The 24537-nt window shown below is 43.3% G+C and overlaps 1 long non-coding RNA gene across 1 annotated transcript in view; it reads left to right on the top strand.

The window, feature by feature from the left end:
- Positions 1-9938, top strand: part of LOC139178586 (uncharacterized) — a 31978-nt gene extending 22040 nt beyond the window's left edge. The window contains exons 2-4 of the long non-coding RNA XR_011562966.1: positions 2236-2378; positions 3119-3237; positions 8747-9938. This is a non-coding gene — a long non-coding RNA (uncharacterized lncRNA). The remainder of the gene's footprint in view (positions 1-2235; positions 2379-3118; positions 3238-8746) is intronic.
- Positions 9939-24537: the final 14599 nt, after the last annotated feature.

The following is a 24537-nucleotide window of genomic DNA, read 5'->3' as shown; positions in this document are numbered from 1 at the left end:
ATCTTCCTCCACCTTATTCTTTTCTGCTTGGTAATGGAACTGAAAACAACTTTGGGTGATACTATAAGGAGTAGTTAACAACAGGAGCCTTAAGTCAGACAGACCAGGTCAAATTCTGGCCTCCCACCTATTAACTACATGAGCAGAGGCTAATTACCTGACTCTACGGGCTGAATTGTAGCCTCTCAAAAACTTTGTTGCAGCCCTAACTCTCAGTTACCTCAGAATGTGACTGTATTTGGAGACAGAGTCTTTAAAAATGTGATGTAGGTAAAACGAGGTCAGGTGGGCGGCCCCAATCCAATAGGACTGGTGTCCTTATAGAAAGAGATTAGGACAGACACAAACAGAAGAAAGACCATGAGAGGATACAGGCAGAAGACAGCCATCTACAAGCCGAGGAGGGAGGCTTCAGAAGAAGCCAATACCTTATCTCGAATGTCTAGTTTCTAGAATTCTGAGAAAATGTGTTGTTTAAGCTACCTTTTAATGGCAGCCTAAGGTGACTAACACACTTGATCTCAGTTTCAGAAAGGTAAAACAGAAATGTATCTCATGGGCTAACTGTGAGGATTAAATTGTATAGAAAAGTACTTACCACAGTGCTCGGCATATAATATGTACTCAGTAAAAGTAGGATAGTATGATTACTGGCTTATTGTTATTAACAAAATAATTACTCCAGTCTTTTCCATTTGTTGAGTGACCAATTCAATGAAAGTTGTTGGAGCTATTACTTCATAATTCAGCTTCATGTCTTTGGTCTTGCCCTCTTCTACCCATTTCCACCATACTGACAGAACATTCTTTCTGGAATGAAAATCTGGCTGTGATATTCAGTATCCCAAAGTGGCCCCAATTATTCTACTCTTCCCTCCCTGTGTGGCACACGTGTGCCTCTTCCCCTTCCAGAGGCAGACCCTGTGTCCCCTCCCTGTGAGTCTGGGCTGTGCCTGTGATCACTTTGACTAGAATAATACAACAGAGGGAATGACATCCTGGGACTTCCAAGTCCTCATATTAAAAAGCCCTGGCAGCTACTGAGCCACCAAGAACTAAAGAGCCTTGTGATAAGGGTGAAAGAGGAGAGTGAAAAGCTGGCTTGAAACTCAACACTGAAAAATCTAAGATCATGGCGTCTGATCTCATCACTCCATGGCAAATAGATGGCTAAAAAATGGAAACAGTGACAGATTTTCTTTTCTTGGGCTCCAAAATCACTGTGGATAGTGACTGTTGCCATGAAATTAAAATATGCTTGCTCCTTGGAATAAAAGTTATGATAAACTTAGACAGCATATTCAAAAGCAGACACATCACTTTGCCGACAAAGGTCTGTATGGTTTTTCCAGTAGTCATGTACAGATGTGAAAACTGGATCATAAAGAAGGCTGAGCACCGAAGAATTGATGCTTTCGAATTGTGGTGCTGAAGAAGTCTCTTGAGAGTTCCTTGGACTTCAAAGTGATCAAACCAGTCAATACTAAAGGAAATCAATCCTCAATATTCACTGGAAGGACTGATGCTGAAGTTGAAGCTCCAATACTTTGGCCACCTGATGAGAAGAGCAGACTCACTGGAAAGACCCCAATGCTGGGAAAGATTGACGACAGGAGGAGAAGGGGGTGGCAGAGGATGAGATGGTTATATAGCATCACCGATTCAAGTGACAAGAATCTGAGCAAACTCTGAGAGACAGTGAAGGACAAGGGAGCCTGGAATGCTGCAGTCCATGGGGTCGCAAAGAGTCAGACATGACTTAGCAACTGAACAACAATGAGACATTTTTGGTTGTCACAGGACTGAGGGGGTGCTACTGGCATCTACTGGGTAGAGGCCCAAGATGCTGCTAAACACAGGACAGCCAAATGCTGTCAGACAAAAAGGAATTATCCAACCCCAAATGCCACTAGTGCTGAGACTGAGAAAGCCTCATCACATACGAGAAAGAGAGAGAGCGCTGAATGCACATACACTTAGGGCTTAGATGCATGTCCCACCCCCGCCTCAGCTCAGCCCTCTTCTCAGCACCCCTGAGAGCTGGAGGCACCAGGAAAGGTACCAAGGATAAGTAAGGGCTTAAATCCAGGCACCTTCTTTCCTGCTCAATGTGATCCTGACCAAGAGACTTCCTTAATCAGGGTCCTTTACTCTGCATCCTGTGGTCACTTCTAGGCCTGACTGACATTCTGCAATTCTGCAGTTGTAGGTTGGTGCCTGCTGTTTCTTTTTCAGCTAAAAGATGTCAATGCTGCAGGCTCTCTCACATGCCAAGAGAGGAAAAGTCCCAGATAGGCTGGTCTGAGTCACTGAGAACTCACATTACACCCTGGATCGCCCAGAACTCAGCGAACTCAGCAGGCACACAGCCTGCTCAGGTAAGTGGCCTTCAGGCTGCAGAAGAAACGGGAGGCTGGGAAGGTGCCACTGAAGGCTGGGTGGCTAACTCAGCTCTAATCTGAAGAGGCCTCCTTGTCAGTCAAAGCATGCTGTGTCTTTGCCAGGAAGCAGGGAGACCTCTGTGAAATCTGCTGCTTTGTCTCCCAGGGTAAGAGTGCTAGGAAACCTCACCCTGCAGAAGGACTGCTTCTGAGAGAGAGAGGTCCTGCAGAGAGGCAGTGAGCAGAGCTGATGCCTGGGGCCACTCCGAGGGCCTGACTTTATCGTTTCTAATTGGCTTCAAGAGGAGGTCAGACCTTGTAGCGGTAAAAAGCCTCAGCTTTCACATCACACAGGCCTGAGTGTGAGTCTAGTCCATCCCTTTCTGTGTGATCCTGGTAAAGTGACCCTGCCTTAGTCTTGACTAATCCTCAATCCTGAGTTGGGAACAATAATAGTATCCATAAGTTGCTCTGTGGATTAACTGAGATAGTGAAATCACAGCCTAACTGCAAGTAGATGGTTATTATGAAAGGATACTACAGACCAGTGAATAGCTGAGGAGTATGATGGAATTCTCACATCGACTCCTGTATCCAGGTAGGATGCCAGATGATGCTGAGAACTAACACTTTGATGGCAATTATGTCCTTACAACTATTTCAAGTGCTCTGCACATACTAACTCAATCCTCACAAAGACCCCGTGTGACAGGTATTTTATAACCCCCGTCTTACAGATGGGACGATGAGACACAGAACTGGTAAGGAGAGGACGAGGGTTTGGACAAAGGCAGCTTACTTCCTGGATCCCCGCCCTTAGCAGTGCACACAGCACCCTGAAAGACTCCAGAAAATGGTAAGAAATGCAGGGGGAGGCCTCCCCAGCCTGCCTCAACCCCTGTCCTGCTACCAAACACCTTCTTCACCCCTAGGCAGCAGAACCCTGCAAATGCCCAGCAGAGAAGCTCCCAGCTCTGCAGGGCAGAGTCCAGAGTGTCTGCTGGGGTGTGGGCAAGGGATGACACAAGAAGGCAGGAAGCAAATGAGATTCGGAAACAGGCAAAGTGGGCAAACATCCCAGCACCACTTGGTGGCTGTGGGTGAGTCTGGGCCCAGAGACATACTTTCTCAGAGCTTTATTTCTCTCCCTCTTAAACAAGGGCTTACAGTTGGTCAAACTCCCTACTAGCTCTAGAACACTAGGTTCTCCTGGTGAGAAAAGGCTGCCGCTGGAGTCTAGGCTGGATCCTATCTCGGGTGAAGAACGCCCCCTGGCGGATACTTCCAAGAATGTCCCAGAGCACTGGGTTGGGACTCAGAAGACTTGGTTGTGCTGCTCTGCCCACATGTAGCTCTGTGGTCCCTCGCACGGTGCTTCGGCTCTCTGACTCCCAGAATTCTGATCAGAAAATGACACACAAAAAACTACCAGTAATGGTAATATTTATAATATCTAACACTTTTTCCCCACACACATTTTTTTACTTTATTCTGAAATAGTAATGGGTTCTAAACCAATGTGAATGATAAATTTTAGGAGTTATATATTTGTTCTTGGCACTCTATTATAAGGTTATAACACTGCCTCTGTTTTTCCTATACATATCTTTGTCCTTCGTGGGGTTTTTGTTTTGTTTTTATTTCAATTTGGGGGGAATGTATTTAATTGCAATAAGAACAATTCTTTCTTACAAGAAGAATGTAATTGTGGTGAGATCTATTCTCTTACCAGGTTTTAAAATATATAACACACTGTTAACTATAGTCACTATGTTATCTAGAACTTACTCATCTTACATAACTGAAATTTTATATCCCTTGATTTACCGAAGACTTTTTGAGTGTTTATGACATGATAGGTAGGGCCTGTTCTAATAATATATATATTTACTTAATCCTCCACATAACCATATAAGAAAGTTCAAAGACTGCACAGCTCACTACAATAATCCACAAAAGACTAGGCCAATTAGAAAAGTATACAATAATGACATTTATAAGGTGATGTACATTTGATAAACATGACCCCATTGACTCCACATAACCACTGTTTCATACTTGTTTACAACAAGGAGACAGAAGACCACTGCACCACGCCCTGGAGGCACACAGGAGCAGGGCGCTCAGGGGTCACGTTCTCACAGAGTCCCATCTGGCAGGGAAGGGAGACACCTTTTAAGTGCCCATGGGGTAACGGTGCACTATAGAAAAATCGAGATGGACAGAGGAGCCTGGTAGGCTGCAGTCCATGGGGTCACTAAGAGTCGGGCATGACTGAGCGACTTCCCTTTCACTTTTCACTTTCATGCATTGGAGAAGGAAATGGCAACCCACTCCAGTGTTCTTGCCTGGAGAATCCCAGGGACAGAGGAGCCTAGTGGGCTGCTGTCTATGGGGTCGCACAGAGTCGGACATGACTAAAGCGACTTAGCAGCAGCAGCAGCACAGAAGCTTCACTCCGTCTGGGAGGGGAGCAATGGCAAGAACCGTTCCACCCATGGTCATAGGCTCCCAAGCTTTGTCCGTTGCCATCATGGGACCCAGTACACTATTTACAGAACAGACCTGTTTGTCTACCCCTGGCTTCCGAGTCAGTATCTGAGCCCCTGAGGAACAGAGCCTGTGTCCTGATCACCTTCATAAACTCAGCACCCAGCGGAGGGGGTGCATATGGTGGCTGCTCAATAAACATTTGCCCAGTGAAAGCCCTACTCCTCTTGCAAGCCCACACACCCTTCCTTTCACACCTGGGACATTTGCCTCCTTCACAATAACCCACAGAGATCAGGACAGTGCCTCCTTAGTCCAGGCCCTGACCATAATTCTCCAACACAGAGAAGTTACACTGATGTTAACTATTCCAAGTATAATAGAATAAAAGTGTTGGGGGTGGGGAGCAGGAGGTGGCCAACAGTTTTCAGACACTTACTCTGTGCTGAGCATTCTATCTTTATTGCTGTAAATCTCAAAGCAAGCCTCAGAGGTAAGCAGTGAGTGACAGGGCTAGGATTTGCACAGAGGAGCCTGGCTCCACACTCTTGCACCCATGTTTACCACATTCCACTGCCCTGTGGCTCTTTCCTCCAAGGTTCAGTGAGTGACCAGTGCTACTCTCAGCCAAGGACGGACTTCAGAGACAGTCCATTCAGGCTTTTTGCCCTCCACATTTGGACCTTCTTAGAGTCAGAAGATTCTTCTGGAAGGTCCAGCCTCACTTTCTGAAGGCCATAAAGTATCTTCCCATTATTTCCCATTTTCATTTTCTAGCCTTTTGTTCCTGAAGAAACCCTGAAGGACACGGGATATAGGGGCAGTCCACTGGGTTGAACCAACCAAGGAAACTGATACCTGAAAGATAGCATTCTCCATCTGCTCACCTGGGGAATAAAGTCAGTGAAGAAATGATAATAGAAACAACAATGTGTATCCTTGACTGAGTCTTAGTGGATACTGGCCTTTGGCTAAGCCATTCTCAAATATCATCTCATTTTAATCCTCACCACAACCTTCTAAGGTATGTCCTACTTGATTTCCATCAGGTAAACTTCTTGAGAACAGAGCTTTATTTGTCTGCACCGTCCAAGGAACTGATAGCAAGACAGAATTAGACATACAAGAGACTTAGTGGGAGACCCATCTCTGAAGGATGAAGGAGCAGGAGCAGGAGTTGGCAGAAAAGCTATCGACCCTGATACACATCTGACCCGTACGGAGACAGAAAGGGAAGGAAGGACTGAATGAGAAGAGCCCAGGCTGCAGTGGCCTACACCCTCACTGAAGCCTTGGGATGAACGTGGTAGTGCAGAGGAGGCATGCTAAAGTTAGCTGCTTCATGGTTCTCAAGAGTTTCTCTCTTAAAGGTGCTCTGAACAGCATGAGCCCATGGCTGCCACAAATAACACTGTTCCCTGCTGATTCCTCAGCACCTAGAACAGTGTCTAGCACGTTGCATTCAACAAATACTTATTGAATCAATCTGTTACTTGAATTAATCCCCTTTTATGTATAAGGAGGCTTGAGTGCAGAAAAATTGAGTGACTTGCCCATGGTCATGCAGCTGCTAGGCTGTCTGGCACAGACTTGAATCTTGGTTTTCCCATTCCAAAGCCCACACACCTAAGGCTGTGTGTCTCTGTAACTTGGCCTTCCCCACCTTTTTCCTCATCCCCTGCACTTAGCACCAAAACATTGCTTGAGTGGAAATATCAGGGTTTTTTCCTTGCCTTTACTCACTCAGTCATTCATTTAGCAAACATTTCTCAGGCACTGCACAGGATACCTGGGCGACACAGACCAATAGGATAGGCTCCCCCTTTGAGATGGTCACAGCCCAGGGTAGAGAGGCAGTCACGTAACAAAGGATTCATGTGCAATGGGACAGGGTTAAAATAACAGGGCACTGCCCAGAATTCCATCTCAGGATGAGGCAGTGAAGAAGTAGAGCAGAAGCCCACCTAGGCCACTGCCCACCTCACACCCTACCCACAATGCCAGCCAAGGCACAGAACTTCTGGAGGGAATTTAACCCCTGAACACCCAGGCCAGCCAAGGTTCACTGGGGCTGGAAATGCTGATGGTATGAAATCACTTTAAGGAGGGACTGGTAGCAAGCCTGGTAACCATGGTTACACACAATTCAACTCAACAATACAAAGTGAACTGGCCAGCCTAGGAACCTACCACACAGCTATTCAGGTGATGGTTTAGTCAATCAAATGTACACTACATTTAAGGAAAAGACTGAATGAGGCCTTTAAAAGTCTATCACACATTACTTGAAAACCACTTAGAAACTCCTATCACAGGTCTAAATAAAACAGATATCAATGATCAAAACTGACAAGACCAAAAAAAGCCGACAAAGATAGTATCTTCAGCTAACTAGAAAAACATGTCCCAGAGAAAACGGAAAACCCCTGGGAGGGCAGTTAAAATCAGGGAATAAAAAATTATCTAATCCTAGTTTAAAAATTAGAAACAAGCTAAGTATCCATCATTGTGGGATTGCACAAATTTGAACATTCACAAAATGGGATTCTAAAAAACCAGGTTACAGCCCAACACCAGTAATTGTATCATGTACATATACCCCCTGAGGGATGTCTGAAGACTGTTTAGGAAAATGTTAAGAGTGATGCCCTCAGGATGATGGAATTTTGAGAGATTTTTACACTCTTCTTTCCACTTATCTGTGTGTTCAGGTATTTCTAAACAAGCATAGATCATTTTCAAAAAGAAGAAAATGTATAAAATAAGATTTTGGCATCTGGTCCCATCGCTTCATGGGAAATAGATGAGGAAACAGTGGAAACAGTGTCAGATTTTATTTTGGGGGGCTCCAAAATCACTGCAGATGGTAACTGTAGCCATGAAATTAAAAGACGTTTACTCCTCGGAAGGAAAGTTATGACCAACCTAGACAGCATATTAAAAAGCAGAGACATTACTTTGTCAACAAAGGTCCATCCAGTCAAGGCTATGGTTTTTCTAGTGGTCATGTATGGATGTGAGAGTTGGACTGTGAAGAAAGCTGAGTGCTGAAGAATTGATGCTTTTGAACTGTGGTGTTGGAGAAGACTGTTGAGAGTCCCTTGGACTGCAAGGAGATCCAACCAGTCCATCTTAAAGGAGATCAGTCCTGGGTGTTCATTGGAAGGACTGATGCTAAAGCTGAAACTCCAATACTTTGGCCACCTCTTGCGAAGAGTTGACTCACTGGAAAAGACCCTGATGCTGGGAGGGACTGGGGGCAGGAGGAGAAGGGGATGACAGAGGATGAGATGGCTGGATGGCATCACCAACTTGATGGACATGAGTTTGAGTAGACTCTGGGAGTCTACTCACGTGTCCTACTCACGCCAGGACAGGGAGGCCTGGTGTGCTGCGATTCATGGGGTCCCAAAGAGTCAGACACGACTGAGCGACTGAACTGAACTGAACTGATTTTACTTTGAAAAGCAAAATAATCAGAAAAGCAATGAAGTGATTCCAAATGCCATGGACAACAGGGAGATAAAAAGGAAGATGACAGTCTAGGAAAGACTATCTAAAAGATTTTTTTATGAACATTTTTAAAAGGAAGCAATTATCACAGCCAATTGTTAAATAAGACTCAGTGAGCAGATTTCAGGGTCCTCTCCAGAATGTCATTAATGCCTGTGATACCAAATGTCCAGCACATGACAGGTACTCAGCAAATATCTGTTGCATTAATCAATGAACAATTATTTTGGCAGCTATCTGTTCCCTGTAATGTATCGCTATTCGTTTCAAATTTGGGTAATCCACTGGTCTGTCTAATGGATTCACTAGATCTTATTTCCTTTTATTTACAATGTCTGTAGTAATTCCAAAATTTTACCTAGGTGCAGCTTAACAGGAAGCAGTCTAGCTGGAGATTCAGCCTGGAGGCTTATCTTGAACTGTGTTTGCACAGTACCTTAAGTACAACTGAGAAGATGCCAACTGTTCACATACAAGGAAACAGGATGATGGAAATGATGAAGAACTACAGTCCTCCCAAGTGACCCCTTGGCTCTACCAGAGGACAACGTAAATCAACTCGATCACAGGAATGTGGTCAACATTCTTGACCTGACCTCTCTCCTCTACTCCAGCCCAACCCCACAGCCCATCAATCATGTACACCTCTTGCCTCACTCTCTCCATGAGTTTAGGCTCAGGATCCCTGAGCCTCTGCTGTGGCCTCCTCCAATGACTCCTGCATTCTGGTAATCACATTCTTGGATGAAGTCAGTCCCATACTGACTCTGAGGTTGGCCACGAGGCTTGCTTTGTTTTTGGCCAATGGAATGTGTTTTTGGCCAATCACATCGGCAAATGTGATGCAGGCAGAGGCTAGATAAGCACTCGCACATTGGGGCTGGTCCCCTTGGAATGCTCCCTTTGGGGACCCATCTGTCACATAAGGAGGGTGGGCCAAACAACTGAATGGCGAGAAACCACAATGGGAGAGAAGCCCAACCCAGTCATCCTAGTGTTCTGCTTTATCAGCCACATTAGGGACCACAGGGTGAGACCAGCATAATAACTGCCTGGTCAAACCACAGAATTGTGAGAAATAATTAACTGTGTTGTGCCATTAAGCTGTGGAGTGGTTCCTTATGCAGCAGTAAATAATTGCAATAGCCTCTGGCCCCTATTTCCCTGTAAACCCTGTGATGACCTCAGTGGCGGCTACTCTCCCTGGAGTTTACTCCACTCTACTGACACTGGTAGCCTTGCTGTTTCTCAAACATACCAAGCCCCCACCCCAGGGCCTTTGCACTTGCTGTTCCATTCACCTGAAGAGTATTTCCCCTAAATACTCATATGGCTTTTTCATTCATCACCTTCAAATCTACTCAAATGCCACCTTCTCAATGAAGTCTTCCTTTACCAGTCCATTAAAAGTTATCACCTTTCCCTGTCAGTCCTTATTCTATTCTCTTGCCCTGTTTTTACCCTTTGCACATATCTACGTTTTAAAAGTTTACAATTTACTTATTTTATTGCCTATCTCCACCTGTTAGAATATACTGTAACTCCTTGAAGGCATTTTTGTCTTTCTTTTTTTTTTTTTTCATTTTTGTCTTGTTCATTGCTGTACCTTCAGTGCCTAGAACAACACTTGTACATGGCAGTTACTCAGGCTGTTGAACAACTGAGTGAAAATATAATATGAAAAATGTGGTGCTCTGTACATAAAAGAGCTTACAGGAATACTGAGGAGAGATGTCTAACCCAATTGTGGGAGTTAGGCAGAGCACAAGAGGGTGGAAAGATGTTCAGGGCAGAAACCCAAAGTAAAGACACACTCTCTGCTCTTGTGGGCACACAGAGTTGGAGAGAAAAAAGAGCCCACGCAATGAAAGAGCTGTAACATAGCATTAAGTTTCTGTCCTACCTTAGCCCCTCACAATATGAGTCCAGCCTGCTCCTCTACTCCCCACAGCTGAAAGGATGTGATTCCCTACCTCCAAGTCTGGTCCGACTCCTAATTCCCAGGACAAACCTGACCTAAGATGGTAAGGACATACCCTTCTGTGGAAACCAGCATTGAGTCACCCCCTGCCCCGCCCCACCCCACTCAGGCAGTAGCCAGGCGATAGGGGGGTCAGGGTGGCATTGAGGCCACCAGACTCCAAGGCCCTTCCCAGCACCTGGAGCCTTGTCTTAGTAAATTCCCAATATCCTTGGACTCCAGATCTGCCATGGCGAGACCACTTTTAAAAACAGAAAAGCCAAACCCAACTAGCTTAAGCACTAAGGAGATTTGCTGAGTAAAACAACTAAACGTTCCAGTGGTAGGGCTGGCTTCAGGTACACGGCTTAATGATGTTACCGAGACTGGGTTTCTCTCCATTTCACAGCTTCAGTGGAGTTCACTTCATTCATTCTCAGGCTCTTTAAAAGGCCTCCAGCCTCTACCATAGCTTCAGCCTCTCCCTTCCGGGTGTCAAATTGGCTGCTGTGTCTCCAGCTCCACCTTCTCCCAGACTTAGCATCATCAGTGGGAGGAGGGCACCTGTCTCTCACCCACCAATCCCAGAAAAGTTCCCACTGTGTTTCATTGGCTATGGCTATGTCATGTGACCCATTCCTAAACCAGCCTCTGTGCCTTTCCCCATTGCTGGGAGGGAGAAAGGATTTGCTAATTTGATCCGCAGGGATCATGTGTTCCCCACTGGGTGACAGTGGAACCTCACAGAGATCCACTGGCTGGAACTGGAAGGAAGGGGAATGCTGCTGAAGGGGCAGATAATAACCCTTACTCCAAGTTTAGTTCCGTAGCCTGGCCTCCAGCAACCTAGCTAAAGAGATAACAGTCCTTGCCTGAAGAATGTTTTATACATTTTGCCACATTCTACACAATTCAAAATTAATGGTGAAATCATATCTTTTATGATGAAATGAAAATCAAAGATCCTTAAATATACATAAACCACTGAAATATATGGGCACCTAAATGATGATAATGATTTTTCAATATAATTTGCTCCTAGGAATTTAAAAAAAGAATGTGATGCTATTAACATTCATCTTTGAAAAAGTAGGATAAAAATCAGAAAGGGAAAACAAGAGATGACCTAAATCATGTCTATTATCAACAACTTATTTCAACGGATTCCAAAGGCTGTCTGGATTCCTCTCTGGCAATGTAATTTTGCTCTGTCAAATATTTTATGAAAGTGAGTCACTGGCTAGAGCCAAACACAGGTTTTTTTGTTTTTTTTTTTTTTTTCTTTTTTAGTGCACCAATTTGTCCCATGTGATTTGTTTTAAAGCTGGATTTTTTAATTGAGTCAATATTTTTGTCCATCTGAAAGAATGCATCAAACGTATTTGTCTAGCAATCAGCTGTCCTAACAACTTGTAAAATTGTTAAAGAAACATTTGATTTAATAACTGCTCTTCCCCTTAACTACTTTCTGCTAAGCATCTTAAGGCAGAAGTAGGAGGTTTTATTTTTTTAAGCCTGAGAAACTGGGACTTCCCTACATTTCAAAGCACAAAGGCCTATTATTCAAGGAAAGGGGCCAGGAAGGCAGAGCAATTCAATTTTGTAGGCCGCTCTGTACTTCTTCCTTTCTCCTGCCAAATCAAGGCTCACCCCGGTCCCAAGTGGACTACATGCAGTGCAGCCCTCTGTGAAAAAGTGAAAGCAGTCGAGGAAAAAGAAAAAGCAGCCAGCCAGGACAGCCTGGGGAGCACTCATTATATTTGAATAGAGCCATTGAAAGGGGCTTTTTGCTGAGCTGCCTGGGTGGGGCCACTCCATTCAGGCTCCCATTGTAAATTCCATCTGTGTGCTATCATTTCCTGACCCAGAAACAGGAAAATGTTTAGGCCATAAATTTCCCCAGGACCTGCTTACTTGGCCACAAAAACCATTCCCTCTGAAGTTCATCAGCTCCAAAGGTTTAAGACCATGTCTGTCTGTGATTCCCTCTGCCCATTTACTGAAGGGCCTTCTCCCCATCTTTCTATTTTCCTTCCAGAAACTGGATCCTCCATGAAGGGAAATGAAACCGAAACGTTTATGAGGAAAACTTGGGCAAATCAGAAGCTCTCCTGTCCTCACGTGAGAAGCTTGAAATGTCTAGCTGGGCCAAAGTTGAAGCTAGTCAAGTGTCAAACTATAACTTGACTGAGAAACTGAGGGTGTTAAGAGCAGTCGTTCTCAAACTTTAGCATGCATCAAAAATGACCTGGAAGAGTTTCTGATTCAGGAGTTCTGGTTCAGGGCCTGAGAAAGTGTGTTTCTCACAAGTGCCCAGGGACCACACTTTGAGAACCCTTGATGTAGGGGGTGGCTGTACCAGGCCTCAGATATCAAGCAGGACATTATATTCAAAGGCTCAATAACATCTGGATTCGGATTCAGTAAACTTAGTCTGGTACCTACCTACAGACACAGGTTAAGTGCTTTCTACTGTAATGCAGTTATGGCTCTCAATCGTGTCCGACTCTTTGCGACCCCAGGGACTGTAGCCTACCAGGTTCCACCATCCATGGGATTTTCCAGGCAAGAATACTGGAGTGGGTTGCCATTTCCTTCTCCAGGAGATCTTCCTGACCCAGGGATTGAACCCAGGTCTCCTGCATCGCAGGCAGACGCTTTACCGTCTGAACCACCAGGGAAGTCTCATTTCTAACACCCAGTTATACACAAAATATAAAAATATTTTTATAGCTCAACTTCATTCTTAGCCTCTATTCAACCAGAGTGGTAAAAATGTGACCTCAACTAATTACATTTTTCCTTCCACCTGCAGAGACTGTCTCTAGGCTCTGGGTGTTTATGGATAATCACTGGGGCTGGGGGAGGAACAGGGCTTGCATTCTGGTCCTTGCCGTCATCTATCCACATAGCTGTCAAGTGAAATCGCCATAACCTTGCTTGGCCTATAGGCTTCAATCCTCTCTGATCATCACTGACAAGCCCCTCACCCCACGATGCATGACCCCTTCTGGCACAGCACTATTTCTGGGCCACACTGGGAACCTGGAGACTGCCAGCCATGTCCTTTCTGCTCCCCAGGGTTCTGCCCAGAAGGCAGGGCACAGGGTCCCGCCCTGGGGTTTGCTGCATCTTATTTTTATCAGACTTGCCATGTTTCTTCTCCTTCCAACTTTTACCTCCCCTTCCTCTGCCAAGAACAGTGGACTCTGCTCATCTGAGGGAGAATCTCTCTTCAAAACTCTTGCCCCTACTCATTCTGGCCACATCCAGTGTTCTCAGTGTTCCCCTAAGGGCTTTAGACTTCTGGAAAACAAAGCAAGAAAGACTCTTCTTTGTTTTGTCTGCCCTGACATTTCCTTCCCTCGGTTAACGAGCACAGAATGGCCTAGCTGCTTAAAAATAGGGAAGACTGCATAAACAAAAGAGCCATAAACGGGTGAAAAAAATTGAAATACACATACACATTAGCATTTTAGAATTAATATCTCTTATTATAATAATTTGGAGGAGGGGACTCCAAAATCACTGTAGATGGTAACAGCAGCCATGAAATTGAAAGACGCTTGCTCCTTGGAAGAAAAGTTATGACCAACCCAGACAGCATATTAAAAAGTAGAGACATTACTTTACCAACAAAGGTCCATATAGTCAAAGCTATGGTTTTTCCAGTAGTCTTGTATGGATGTGAGAGTTGGACAATAAAGAAAGCTGAGTGCCAAAGAATTGATGCTTTTGAACTGTGGTGTTGGAGAAGACTCTTGAGAGTCCCTTGGACTGCAAGGAGATCCAACCAGCAGTCCTAAAGGAAATCAGTCCTGAATATTCACTGGAAGGACTGACGCTGAAGCTGAAAGTCCAATACTTTGGCCACCTGATGCAAAGATCTGACTCATTGGAAAAGACCCTAATGCTGGGAAAGATTGAAGGCAGGAGGACAAGGGGACGACAGAGGACAAGATGGCATCACCGACGCAATGGACATGAGTTTGTGTAGGCTCCGGGAGTTGGTGATGGACAGGGAAGCCTGGCGTGCTACAGTCCATGGGGTCACAAAAAGTTGGACACGACTGAGTAACTGAACTGAATTGAAATGATTATCTTACAATATCTGAATTCTCCTATTTAATATTCAAGGCAATCCTGTTAGGTAGATATTATTCTTCCCATTTTACAAGTGAGAAGATTGGGGTACAGAGAGATTAGAAAGCCTTGCCTCAAGTCACATATGTCAGATTTTGAACTCAGGGCTTCTGGTTCTGAATCCAAGGCTTATTCTACTGTATTGCAGCTTGTTCTCCCAAAGAAGAAAGGGAGAAAGGGAAGCCTGTCGATGGAGAAAGCATAGCCCAGAATACTGATCAGTGTTAAGAAATTATTTGGCCCATTAGATATGACTAATCCAAGGCATAGCTACCATAAAGCAAAGTAATAAAATAAACAAAGAGACAAGATGCAAGGGAAGAAGATCCCAAGTCAAGGCCACAGGTCAAGTGGTAACTGCTTCTGGACTATAAGAGACAGGTTAGGAGTACAGAAAATTAAGACCAAAACCAAAGTGTCCTATGCTCCTCAAATCTTAATCTGGTCAGGGGTCAGGAATGCAGGAGTCACAGAAGTAAATTAAGGCACTGACAGTAAGAGCTGGACCTTAGACTATGAGACTATCCTTCTTACAAGAGGTAGATTCCCCATTCCTCAAATCTAAGCTATCTTGAGACTTGCACTGACAGAATATGGGAGAAGTGATGTCATGTAAGTTCTAGAAGACTTGGAACTTCCACCTTCATCCTCTTGGAACCCCAAGACCAGGGTTGTAGGAAGAAGCCTAAAATGAAATATCACATACAAGGAGAGGCCCAGACATTTCTGCTAGCCCAAATGAGCCCATCTCCCAGGTGACCTTCCAAATGAATGTAGTCATGTGAGTCAGCCCAGGCAAAATCAGCCCCAAACTACACAGCAAACCCCCAAAATAGTGAAAAGTAATATACTGCTGTTGGATTAATCCACTAAGTTGTAGGGTGATTTATTATGCAACACTAGCTAACTGATACAACTTGAATGTACAAGCTGAGAGCAACTCTCAAGTCATTGAGGTGCCTATGAGGATTAATGCTGCAAAAAATTACTACAGTAACACAGTGAAGTAAAAGCCCTTTTGGTGAGGCTCCGTTGCACTTCTTTTCCTGATACACAGATCAAGTCTACACTCCACGCCCAGAGTGTGATTATAGATTTCATGCTTCCTTCTACACAGACCAAAGATTTCTTCTGAAAACAGAACTACATACAACTAAACAGAAACTAGCCAGAATGTGTAGAAGATTATTCAAAAAAAGAATAACAGAGCTCTTTCTACATGAAAGCAAGGAATTGTTTACATAGGAAAATGTGTGCTGAAACCAATTAATTTTTTTTTTTTTTTTTTTTTTGCTTTTACAGCACATTAGGTTCTGCTTTCAGGATTTATTGAGTCATGAAACATGTTAACTGTGGCAGGCTGAGTTCCAATTACAGACAGAAGGCAAGGGTCATTTACCTACACCTAACTGCTTCTTCAATAATAACAGACTCATGAACAAAAGGAACTTGCTCCAAAGAGAATATGACAATTTGTGAATATAGCTGTCATTTTTATTCAGACACAAATGGCTCTAGACCAGAAAATCGCATTAGCTCAAAACATGATATGGAACCCACTGCTAACAGGAAATGTTTCTTGCACGTGGGTAATTCCCTATCAAAATCAGCAACCATGATGATAAAAAAATACTCTTGCTTCTTGACTTATCATCTCTCTTGACAGAATGCCTTAGCATATTTTAGTTTTACAAAATACCAGAGTGTTTTCACAGAATAATCAAATTCCTAAAATAAAATTATATACACTTTAAAAGCAATACTATCGCAAAATACTGCAGTGGTGTTTGGGGTTTGATGATGACAATCCTTTTCAGAAACAAAAAGTATCTCACAGTTGGGGCTGGGCAGAGAATACAGATGATATCTGGTGGCTCCTTCACAGCGGGTCACTTTGCACTCCTTAGTCTCTTTTAAATGCTATCTACAACCGGCCTCTCAGGCTTTTCCTTCCTCTCCCTTTCTCGTATTTCTTGGCCTATTCCCTTTGTTGATTTCAATCACTTGGCCCTTTCTAACTCCTCCTTTCCTTGAACCTTAGTTCTCTCTTTACTCCCTTACCTGATACACAAAGAGTACAACTGCTCGTCACATGACAGCCCCACACTCTCTGGTACTAGCACAAAGAAAGAATTCTCTCTCAGACAGGGTATGGTTACCCTGCAATTTCCCATGTCCTTTTCTCAAAGATACAGTCAGTCCCAGCTCCCACCCCTCTCTGTCTCTCCATCCAATCTCTGATAAAACAATGAGTATATTTGGTTGGTTATATTCAGATGGAGTCAAAGTAGACCTAATCATAAGCAACTTTTAAGTGGTATTTTCAAACATTTCCCTCAACTGGTAACAGACACAGCTTCTAACATATAGAAGTGGAAAAATATCTTCATATCAAGAATTACTGAGTGTCTGCCACCTGCCACATCCCATGCTGGGGATAAAGATCTACATAAGGCTTAGGCTCTGCTGTTAGAGAGAAACCCTTGCATAAAGTATATATAATTTTTATATTATATATAATATGTTGCTGCTGCTAAGTCGCTTCAGTCATGTCCGACTCTGTGCGACCCCATAGACGGCAGCCCACCAGGCTCTGCCGTCCCTGGGATTCTCCAGGCAAGAACACTGGAGTGGGTTGCCATTTCCTTCTCCAATGCATGAAAGTGAAAAGTGAAAGTGAAGCTGCTCAGTCGCGTCTGACTCTTCGCGACCCCATGGACTGCAGCCGACCAGGCTCCTCTGTCCATGGGATTTTCCAGGCAAGAGTACTGGAGTGGGGTGCCATTGCCTTCTTTGTATATATAATACAAATATAATATAAATATTCTTTTTATTTATACAACAATATAAAAAGACTAGCAATCAACTGTTTGATGGAAAACCTGACAAACATCACTTAGTATCACCAATTTGAGAGAATTCAAGACACTGAGCTTCATTTCTATTCTTTATTAACAATAACACTTGCTTTGCAGGGTGATTATTAATAGGGAGTAAAATTAGAATATGGTTGAATGTATCTTGCAACTGTGCAATTGAATCTCAATTCCATTCAATGAAATTCCATTCCGTTCAACATTTATGTCTCACCTACTTTGGACCAGGTCCTGTGCTAGAGAGATTGGAAATAAAAATAATCCCTGAAACTAAAGCACCCAAGGACTAAGGGAGTAAGTGGAAAGACACATTAAATAATATAGTATGATTATGTGCTATAATAGAAATACAGAAAATTACTAGATCTTAGATGAGAGGTGAAAAGTATCCAGCCAGGGGTACAGAGAGTAGGGAAAGAAGGAAAAGGGCATCATGGGATGCTATAGAAACAAAGTGAAAAAGTGAAAGTTACTCAGTCATGTCCAGCTCTTTGCAATCCCATGGACTATACAGTACATGGACTTCTCCAGGCCAGAATACTGGAGTAGGTAGCTGTTCCCTTCTCCAGGGGCTTCTTCCTAACCCAGGGGTAGAACCCAGGTCTCCCACATTGCAGGCTGATTCTTTACCAGGAAGCTACCAGTAGATAATAATAAGAGAAACTACCTCTCATTAAGACCCTTCTATACACTAGGGATTTCTTTTTGCCTTTTTTTTTTTTTTTTTTTCCTTTTCTTACTGTTACAGGGTCCTCAAGGCAAGAATACTACAGTGGTTTGCCATTCCCTCCAACCAGTATATTTGGTTGGTTATATTCAGATGGAGTCAAAGTAGACTTAATCATAAGCAACTTTTAAGTGGTATTTTCAAACATTTCCCTCAACTGGTAACAGACACAGCTGTTTTGTTTTCTGACCACGTTTTGTCAGAACTTTTCACTATGACCCATCCATCTTGGGTAGCACTGCATAGCATGGCTCATTGCTTCATTGAGTTATGCAAGCCACGACAAAGCTGTGATCCATGAAGGGGTCAAAGCTATGGCTTCTCCAGTAGTCATGTATAGATGTGAGAGCTGGACCATAAAGAAGGTTGAGCACCAAAGAATTGATGTTTTCCAACTGTGGTGCTGGAGAAGACTCTTGAGAGTCCCTTGGACTGCAAGGAGATACAACCAGCTAATACTAAAGGAAATCAACCCTGAATATTCACTGGAAGGACTGATGCTGAAGCTGAAGCTCCAATAGTTTTGCCACCTGATGCAAAGAGCAGACTCATAGGAAAAGATCCCAATGCTGGGAAAGATTGAAGGCAACAGGAGAAGCGGGCAGCAGAGGATGAGACAGTTTGATAACATCATCAACTCAATGGACATGAATCTGAGCAAACTCTGGGACATAGTGAAGGACAGGGAAGCCTGGAGTGCTACAGTCCATGGGGTTGCAAAGAGTCAGACACGACTTAATAACTGAACAACATATACTGGTTAGTAAATTAAGTACTTTACAGGCAATATTCAGGATAAATAAAAACAAGATAGAGGGCTCCCCTTCTTGAAAACATGGTACCCTATTAACTTACAGAGTCTGGCTTTAGTGGCAGCCAGGTCTATTGGCCTGGAGAGAATAGCAGTCAGTTGCCCAGATGGAAGGGAGAAAACATTAAAGCATAAGTGAAAAGTGATGTTTTCTCATCCTGCTCTGTCACTGTGTGGCTCTAGGGATGTCCTTTAGCTCACTGGTCCTCAGTTTCCTCATCTGCAAAATGAAGACATAATACCAGCTGACCTTGTGGGGTTGGTTGCTGGGATAATGGATGTATAAAAGGTTTTCAAGTTTGTCGAATGCTCTTCAAGGTAAAGCTCAGGCTAGAAACTCACTTGCCTACAGGCCCAGGGAATTAACATAAATGAGTAACATAACTGAAGCAGGCCTATGGGGACTGTGCCAATTGTATCAGTATTGTATCTGTCAGCTATACTCCATAACAAATCACCCTGCAAGATAGTTGCTTAAACCAACAACAGTATATTACTTTTCACTATTTTGTGGGTTTGCTGGGTAGTTTTTCTGCTGGTTTTGCCTGGGCTCACTCATATGGCTACATTTATCTAGAATGCTGGCTGGGGGCTAGGCTCCTTTGGAACAGCAGCACAGCTATTCTTTGTTGGTTAATGACAAAGATTGCCAGGTAGGAAACTGGGCACCTTGCTGCCAACTTATTTTTCTTGAAACATTGAAAGATTTGTCTGTGTGTATGTCTGTAAGTGTGTGTGTGTGTTCATAAATCCCTGATTTTTAAACCTTAACTAATTTCCTTTAATGGAAAACACTGTGTGACCCTACAAAACGTATCTATGGACTAGATTTGGGGTTTGGACCACCAACTGGTAACCTCCACAGAAACTAATGTTTTCAGCCTTGCAGAAGAAAACAGTGTATTAGTCCTAATTCCTCCTCAAGGGATATATATAACAATCTGATGGATATCTTTGAATTCTGCAGAAACTAAGACTCCACTCAGATGGAGGATGGTAAGTACATGCTGACCATAAACACATAGAGCCCAGACTGGTTGAAACCAGAAGGTTAATGACTAAGATTCCTGAAACATCACCGCATTACCTCACCACCAACCAATCCAAATAAAATCATGCACCTTGAAGCCCTCACCACAAATGCTGCTTTTAAAAATCCGTCTCTGAAAGCTATTGGGGAGTTTGGGTCTTTTGAGCATGAGTCACCTGTACTCCCTGCGGGGCCCTGCAATGAACATTATACTTCCTTCACCACCCAGTGAAGTAAACTGTCTTCACTGCATCATGGGTGAGCTGACCCAAGTTTTATCTGGTAACAATAGAAAACTCCAGGGGCTTCCCTGCTGAGTCAGTGGTAACGAATTCACCTGCCAATGCAGGAGACACAGGTTTGATCCCTGATCCAGGAAGATCCCACATGCTGCGGAGCAACTAAACCCATGCACCACAACTATTAAGCCTGTGCTCTAGCGTCCATGCTTTGCAACAAGAGAAGCCACCACAATGAGAAGCCAATGCAGTGAAACTATAGAGAGTAACCCTCGCTCGCCGTAACTAGGGAAAAGCCCATGCAGCAACAAAGACCCAGCACAGTCAAAAATAAATATGAATAAATGAATAATTAAAAAAAAAACTCAAAAGTTGAAGCCTTGATAAGTGAAAGAATACATAAATACATAACCACTAATGTAAAAAACTGAAAGACTGGTTGATGGGCAGAAATACAATATGCTCATTTTCCATTGCTGGTTTCAGAGTCATGGTACACAAAGGTCTGTAAGAAATATCTAACAGTTCTTAGAATTATGAGACTTGTTTGAGAGCTATCAAAATTATAGATCAATATAGGAATAATCAACAAAGAGTTGGAAACTTAGCCACTGAGATACCCTCTTCCCCCATTCCCCCATTTCCCTCAGCCAGGCCAATCCCTTCTCACTGAAAGGGACTTCATTTTGAGGGGCATGTTTCTTATGTCTGCTTCAAGTCCTCTTCATAAGCCTCACTAAAAGCACTGAATTACATTTATCCCTGAGCATAGCTCTGGGCTCCAGGGTAGTAACCCAGCACCATCAGGAGGTAGTTTAAGCCCTGGAAGAAGTTCCTTAGATGTGCAAAGAGAATTAACTTTGGGATTTTACCACATTTATGGGACACCAGTCAACTGCAGACAGAAACACCATGGCCTTCTTATCACGTGCCAATGGTTGCCCTCTACTACAGAGACTCTTTATGATAAAATCCCAAAGTCCAAGGCACCCACTCAGACACCAGGAGGTTTTAAATAAATTTCAGAAGCTAAGAACCATACTTGCAATCTCCTTTTTGTACTCATGAAAATATGTCTATACGTCTTCAACCAGTTCAGTAAGTACTTATAAAGTACCTACCATGCACATGGCCCTGAGTGACCCATGGGCTTTTCCTTCACAGTGGACCTCTGGAGTCACGCAGCCTCATCCTTAAATTCCAACTGCAACCTCTATTGGTTCTATGAGTCTGATTAAGTTATTTAACTGTTTAGGGCCTTGGTTGTCTCATCTACAAAAATAGAATTAAAATGCTACATTCATATATTTATGTGTTCATGGGTACCTTCATCCATTCAAAACTCCTACCATGTAGCTTTAACTATACTGAGTGCAGGGTACTCTCACAGTGTTGAGGAAAAAGATTTTCTTGACCCTCTTAGGGTGCCTAGCTGGGTCTGAAAACTAAACTGATATAGACAGATTAACAGGAGAAAAACACACAAATTAATTAAAGATAAGTTTTATGTTGGGGCTTCCCAGGTGGAGTTAGTGGTAAAGAACCCACCTGCCAATGCAGGTAGACATAGGAGATGCAGGCTCGATCCCTAGATCAGGAAGATTCCCTGGAGAAGGGCATGAATACCCACTCCAGTATTTTTGCCTGGAGAATCCCATGGACAGAGGAGCCTGCCAGGGTGCAGTCCACAGGGTCACACAGAGTCAGACATGACTGAAGCAACTGAGCACGCACACACATTTTACGTTACATGGGTGGCTTCAAAAGGACATGAAAACCCAAAGAAACAGTAAGACCTGAGATGTTAGTGCTAGGTTTGACGGAGAGGGGACAGTCAGGGAGGAATAGGGAATGTTAAGGAGTAGGAAGGAAATCAAGCAAGATCTCCTTGTTAGAATTCTCAGGATCCCTTTGTCTTCAGAAATAAGGACGCACATTTCCATCAGGTACAGATATGCCCTGCTTTTCGAAAGCTTGTTTTCAAAATTTAAATTTTCGAATTTTAAATTTTACAGAAGACCCACATTTTCCTGCTTCTGATAACTGAAAGAAATCTGAAAGGATCTTCATTTAAAAAAAAAAAAAGGAAAGAAAGAAAAAGACCAAAAAAAAAAAAAACCCCTGAAAACAGCACTTAGCATTTGTTTTGAAGCAGGCACACACCCAGAGCAGAGTGGCTACGCCAAGCTCCTTCCCTGGGAACTACACTCAGCATCTCAGCATCTGAGCACCCTAGCTTTGAACAATGTCTGTGAGTATCTATGCTTTATCCTGATTGACTTTGTGCATCCATTAGCAAGATGTGTCCTGAGGTAATTGCTTCTTCACCTTATGCCACTTCGGCTTACAAAAGATTTCACAGGAATATGCTACTTTCAGTAGCAGGGGAAATCTTTACAGGGAGGACACTTCTTTTATGAAGGTTTTATGACCTGTTTTGGGGAAAAGGGCAGGGAGAAGGGCAGAGTGATCTTCCTGTTTCTGCTGTGTTCTCAAATTCTTTCAGCTTAAAATATTCAATATGCCAAGATGCCATATTTTGAGGTAGCATGTCCTGAACCCATAACAGGCATGGTTCCTGTTGCACTGGAGCTCACATCTTACTGGATTGTTAGGAAATAAAGTGAGATCATATGTGCAAGTTACAAGACACAATGGTTCATGCACAGAATTCAATAAATGCTAGTTTTTTTCTGAAGAGTACCATAATATGCCATTCAAAAATATGCCTCTTTGGCATACTGATTATTTTAAGTTAAAGGCAATTGGAAAACCAGCAAAAGCAAGAAAAGCTCTTCATCTTCTCAATTGCTTAAAATTAGAGTATAAATTTCCCCTTTTGTAAAGGAAATTTCTTTTTATGAAGGAACTTTCCATTTATAAAGGTGTCTCTGCACCAGGAAGAAAGACAACTTTTATTACCTAAGAAACTCTTATCTACATAACCAGACAATTATATTTCCTCCTCTCACTTTGTCATAAATTTCATCTCCTATCCAGAAGCCCCAAAACCCCTTTCCCTTTGTCTAGCCTCAGTCATCTGGTCACTTTTTTGAGTCTTGTTTCTTTGCAAAACTTCCGTGTGTACCTATGTAATTAAAACTGGTTTTCTTCTCTTGTTAATCTATGTCTTATCACCTTGATTCTCGTGCAAAGCCATGAACCTAGGAGGGTAGAGGAGAAAAGCTTTTCCTCCCCTACAACTCCTTCCTATAGACCAGGGCACACAAATTCAGGTGCCACTGGTGGCCAACATAAATGAGTGCAGCAGCCGGGACTGTGGCCACCTGGAGAACCATGTCCCCACCAAATGACAGTGACCCAGTCAGCATCAGCCGGTCATCTCTGGGAGCGGTTGTCCGGCCAAACTTCCAGGTCTTGCAGTTTTAAAAAGAAATAGGAAAATTGGATATGGAATATCCCTATTTTGGAGCATCCAAACCATAGGTAGACCAAATAAAAGACATCAGACCCAGGGCTGCCTGTTTACAACTTCCCAAAGAAAGCCGGGCATTCAGGGTAACTCCCAGTTTTAAGCACCATCTGAGGTACTATTATGCAGCAAAACCAAGGGACTCTCTAGTGAAATCCTTATTTCACTCCAGCTTGGTCTCAATCAATCAGCCTAATCTTCACACTCCAGTGAAACAGGAACCTCGTGTGACAGGGTCATTATCAACAGAGGAAAGGACAGTCTCATCATGGGTCATCAGCCTGCATTATATAAATGAATCTCAGGGCTCACTATGAGGAAACAATGGAAATGCACTCAGCAGGGCAGTGAGGCTCAGGCAGTGCAGGAAACCAGTTGTGCTGATCGGACATACAGGGCCAATCGCAAATAGAGCAGGAGCATTCAGTCAGCACTTTAAGGGGACATTTTCCCAGTGTGACACTCCCTGCTTTCATGCTTCCTTCATCTCTGACTCAATCTATTTTGTTTCAATCTATTTTGTTTACGGATTTAATATTTGACACTATTCCTCTAAAGAGCTCACTAGTTCCCTCTGTCTTCTCTTCCTCCTCCTGCTCCAGAGCAGGGCAAACAGAAAACCAAATAATAAACAATGACAGATGTAAAAAGATATTGATATTTATACTGCTTCAGTTTGGGGCCCCAAATGAAGCTGGCCCAACAAATGTAAGATTGGCGTTCACTCATCCCTTGCAGGAGAGTCTAAGCATTATAGCCTCTGACAAATGCCCTGCTTTATAAAACCCAGTACTTTTAATTTATTGCTGCAGATCCACACTTTCTATCTGAATGTATTTCTTTTACTCTGGCACTTAAGGGCAAGAGGATTCCATGAGTCAGGGATGACCTGATAGATGTGTCACCTAGAAGTCCACTGCACACTCCAAGAAGA

The sequence above is a fragment of the Bos indicus genome, chromosome 22, assembly GCF_029378745.1.
Source record: "Bos indicus isolate NIAB-ARS_2022 breed Sahiwal x Tharparkar chromosome 22, NIAB-ARS_B.indTharparkar_mat_pri_1.0, whole genome shotgun sequence".
Lineage (NCBI taxonomy): Eukaryota > Metazoa > Chordata > Mammalia > Artiodactyla > Bovidae > Bos > Bos indicus.
Note: the sequence above shows the minus strand (reverse complement) of the source record. Positions and strands in the feature narration are given on the sequence as shown.